The 4,880-nt window shown below is 39.2% G+C and overlaps 1 pseudogene; it reads right to left on the bottom strand.

The window, feature by feature from the left end:
* Nucleotides 1–304: 304 nt before the first annotated feature.
* On the bottom strand, nucleotides 305–1,962 carry LOC124994092 (RNA N6-adenosine-methyltransferase METTL16-like; annotated as a pseudogene).
* Between the last annotated feature and the right edge of the window lie 2,918 nt (nucleotides 1,963–4,880).

Below are 4,880 nucleotides of genomic sequence, written 5' to 3'. Positions count from 1 at the left end.
TGTCTCTGAGAACCATAAGTCTTCCTTCTGAACTACTACTGTACTGTAACTCCCTATAGCTTTAAAATGGATTAATTGATTTCTGCTTTTTAAGGTAATTCCAAATAATGCTACTATTGGGTCAGTGGTAAAATTTCTCTTGCCACCCCACAGGCTACACCAAACAATCTTTTAAAAAAAAAATTTGGGGGGGGGGGTACTGTGGGTGGACCTCTGGGCCTTTCACATACTAAGCACTTACCCTACCACTGAGTTACAACCCCAGTCCTCTACAGATACTCTTCTAACTGTAAGAAGTTTGGAGTTAACTAGCAATAAGCCTGAAAATCTGGGGATAGATATAAAGCTGGTTCATCAAATTTCGGTTCTGACACTCAACCCAATGCATTTCAACTAAGGCATCATCCATTTCCTTCTCAATGTTTATCAAACACTTAAATAGGCAATGTCCTGCTCCTCCTTGGAGGGGCTTCCCCTTTTCAGGCCTTGGGTTGCTAAAGTGCTCAGAAGCTTCTAGGTTGTGGGCTTCATTGCAAGATACTTTACAACCTTCTACAACCTCCTCCCTTCCCTTTCCTCACGCCTTTCACCCTCCATGGGTCCTGGAGTTTCTTCTTGGGACAATGACTCCTGGCTTGGGCAGTGGCCCCCAACAGTGGTACACTCGCCCTCCTGCAGAGAAGACCCACAAAGGGTACCCTCCTGGGGGCTTGGGGCCACAACCTGGCTCCTGCCCTACTCTCTGGGGATGGCTTTTCTCTCCTCCAAGGCCTATAGGACATCCTCCGGAGCTCGAGGCACTTCCCTCAGTTGTCTCACTTTCTTTTCTTTCACCTTAAATGAATCCACGCATTTTCTATGGCTGTCAGGAAAAGACTAGCTTTGTCTTTTCCACAGGAAACTTGTTTGTGCTGGACCTTTAAATGAGTGAGAATTTTTTCTATCCATGTTGTCACATCCTCTATGCCTTCCACTGTCATAGAGCCCAAAGATGATGCTTTGAGGGATAATTCTTTCATCACAGACTCCAGCACTACAAATGTAATGGATTTTCTTGGCTTCTCTAATTTTCTTCACTCGCTTATTGGTAATTGTACTGTGACATCTTCATAAAAACTCCAAGCTCAGGCCCATCTCATCGTCCGACCTTGACAGAACTCAGTAAAGGTAACCTTAGGGACCCCTTGGATGTGAAGCTCTTCCTTCAGTGGAGCCGGGCTGCATTTCTTTCCCACCATACAGCTATATCACCTTAATCTTATTTTAAGCTGTAAACTGTCATAGATGATCCGTTTAACAAATTCTAATTCACCTTCTGCCGTGATCTCTGTGATACCTCCTGTATTTTCAGAACTAGGTGGAGGTCTTTGAGGGTTTTGAGAGTTCACTCCCTTGGCTTCCAATTGGTTGGCCAAAAAAAGGGGGGTCGCATATACAAAAGTCATAGATTATCTCAGATTTTTCTTTAAGAACATTCATCAGGGGTGTTTTTTGCAGCACTTTTACCACTTTTATGAGTTCAGATAAGTTATTCTGTTCCACATTTTTCTTTGCATAGTAGAAACACATATCATCCACTGAATGGCACCAGCCATTTCAGGTTGCTCCATGTGGGATAGATGCAGGATGCCCCAGTGCCTATGTCAATTCCTCTTCCCAGAGTACTTTTGTCAGTGTCCTGATGATCAATCAGATCTTCCACCTAATGAATATAGTTGAGTCTCAAAGGAACTGTGGGAATTAGTCTTTCCCATGGAAGATCAAGAGAAAGTCCAAAATCTTCCTTTAGGAGAGTACAAGTCAGAGCTCTGACTACTTCAGGGTCTTTAAAATTAACTCTTTTCCATTCAGATTTATCTGAACATGCTGCTTAAAATCTGGGTATTTTGATGCCACATATGCAAAATCAGGAGGTGTGTCCTTGTATGTATTTCTTTCATGCATTGATTTACTTGGAGCCATCTCTGAGACTGATGTTCCTGACCGATAATGTGCCTGGTGTTACTATCAATGATTTTAGCAATCATTTTAGTATGCTTATGGATAGAAGTTCTCTTGTCTCTGTTCCACCAAATCTGGAGCCTCAGATGGGTAGACTCAAGGCTTCAAGTAATTCAAGCTAACTGAAAATAACTGGAATTATAAGAACGGTCATTTGCTAGCATTCCTGGTGCAAGAGGTGAGATGACTTGAAGATTAGGATTTCTGGGAACCCACAGGGTGACTTCTCAGTAGTCAGTTTCATGGTGATTCAGGTTTCAAAAGGTGCCTCAGTAAGCAATCTGTAAGGTATATTGCCTTTTTCCTTTTGACCTAAGTTTTGAAGTCATACTTTGGAATGTGTTATTTAAGTATTTTCGTTAACATGTATTAATTATATATATATATCTATATCTATCTATCTATCTATCTATATATATATATATATATATATATATATATATATATTAATGGACTCCAGTGTGATATTTCCATGCTTGCCACATGCACCAGTCAAATTCAGTCTTCTTTTATTCCCTGACTCCTTCCCAACTTCTAGTAATTGCTGTTTTTATTAACATTGATTTTAAAAAAATTTCCACATATGAAGGAGAGCATGCAGTCTTTGCCTGCCTTATTTCACTTAATATAGTATCCTGCAATATACCTATTTTTCTGCAAATGGCAACATTTCATTCTTTTATGACTGAATAATTTTCCATTGAATGTATGTATTGCATTTTCTTTAGTCACTCAACAATTAATGGGCACCTAGACTGATTCCATATCATAGATATTGTGAATAGTGCAGCAATAAACATGGGTGCACAGGTATCTCTTTATTATGATGATTTCTTTTACTTTGGTTATATGCCAAAAACTGGATAGCTGGGTCATCTGGTAGATCTATTTTTAGTTTTTTGAGAAACCTCAGTATGTTTTCTATAATGGTTGTAGTAATGTACTTTACCACCAGTGGTCTACCAGATTTCCCTTTTCTCCATGTCCTCTCCAGCATTTGTTATTTTAAAAAAAAAATGATAGTAGCCATTCTAACTGGGATGAAATGATACATCATTATAGATTTGAATTTCATTTCTCCGAGGGATGCATTACTTTTGTTGCATTCTATTGGTTGCTAGTTAAGTCACATGTCTTATTTGTAAGTTCATAATCCAAATCTCTCAATGGGAATGGGAGGAAAGTCAAGATCAGATTTAAGATAAGTATGTGGGATGAGAGGTACTGTTGTTCTTTGTTTTTTTTAAGAAATCAATGTGCCATTGGATGACATCAGCATCATTGAGAAGTTCAGTAATGTCTGTCCTTATCTACATCAGGAATGATCATAGATGAGCTGTCTTAGAACTAGGCTCCTTTCCAGAAATGCTGATAATAGAATTCCAAAATAATAAAGACCAGGTGTGTGCAGTTACCACGATCAGTGGTGGTATGGGAGTGGCAGTCAAGGATGCTCAGCCTTTATAGAAGAACAGAGTATTCCTAGAAGCAAGAGTGAAGGGTGTTCAACTGAACTACTAAATATATAAAATCAAAAGAAATCAAGGATGAAAACCTGGAAACCAAAGACAGCTGCTCCACTTAAAAAAAAAAAAAATCACAATTCCTTACCAGATTCCATACCTAAGACAATATTCAGACCTAGAATCTATTAATTGAAAGGAGAAATCACATTTCTTTGAGGAAGGACATTTCAATACAGCAGCAAGCATATTCACAGTGATTCTTCAGGCCTTCCCTAAGGGAATTGTGAACATGAACTCTTATGACTATTCATAAGAATAGAGGGAAATACTCAGATTTTTAGAGAGAACTATTGGACAAAGATTCTAAATTAATATCAGTATTTTGGGACCCTGCGTAGCCCTCCTGTTAGAATGGGGCAGGTGTATGACTGCTAGGTAATAAAGGAAATCCTGTCCCAACTCCTGTTACCAATGGGTCACTGTGTTCCCAAACCTACCATGTGGAAATTGCTCCAAGTTATAATGGGCATACCTGGTAGTTGACAGAGACCTCAACTGATTTATTGATCCTAGAGGTAAACACTACTGTAGTGAGGATGACCAAACAGAAGTCTCTAAAACTGCCTCTTTTCTAAGACAGTTAATCAATATTGTATCTTGGAATGCAACAAATGGCAGAGATAAATGTCATGTAAACAAAAGGCAGTGTGGTCTCAATTATGTCTCCATTTAATTACCCAGTCTAGTCCTTATGGAAATGTGATAGACCACTACAGATTACAGTAGAATTCCATTTAACCAGACAGTAGTAGCCTCAATTGAAGCAATTATGCTGTATGTGGTATCTTCGCTAATGTTATTTAACAAAAATTCTGATTATGTTATTGGTCATCTGTAAAACTCTAACCATGAAACACCAAGTGATTAGCATCTTGTGACCAGAGATGACCTTGAGCAAAGCTCTGCTGACTGGTCAAGTCATAGGTCAAGCAGGTCCAATATTAAGGAAGTGACTCCATAGTTCCAGGCATGAGCAGGATTAGATGGCACAAGTACACTACATAAGCAATTGTGCAAACCCTCTTTACTATCTCCTTTGTCATCTCTCACTTCTGGCTTCTAGTAGAGGTTAGGGGACCTTATGATCATATGATAGAGGAAAATGGCCAGCTTGGTTCATTAAAAATTTGCTCAGAATATCAATGAGAGCTGAAGATGATCAGTTGCTCACTACAGTCCCGTTCAGGGCTGGACCAGAAAAAAAGTGATGAGGGGAAATCTTCCCACTTATTTACTTTGTGTGAGCAGAAAAACTTAAGATAGGAATACACATGTACTCAGAGGTACTAGTAGCAACTGAACAGGAACCCGGAAAGAGGAAACATTGGGAGGAATTGTGAAGATCTTGGGAAA

The sequence above is a fragment of the Sciurus carolinensis genome, chromosome 10 (genome assembly GCF_902686445.1).
Source record: "Sciurus carolinensis chromosome 10, mSciCar1.2, whole genome shotgun sequence".
Taxonomy (NCBI): domain Eukaryota; kingdom Metazoa; phylum Chordata; class Mammalia; order Rodentia; family Sciuridae; genus Sciurus; species Sciurus carolinensis.
This window is presented reverse-complemented; position numbering and strand designations above follow the sequence as displayed.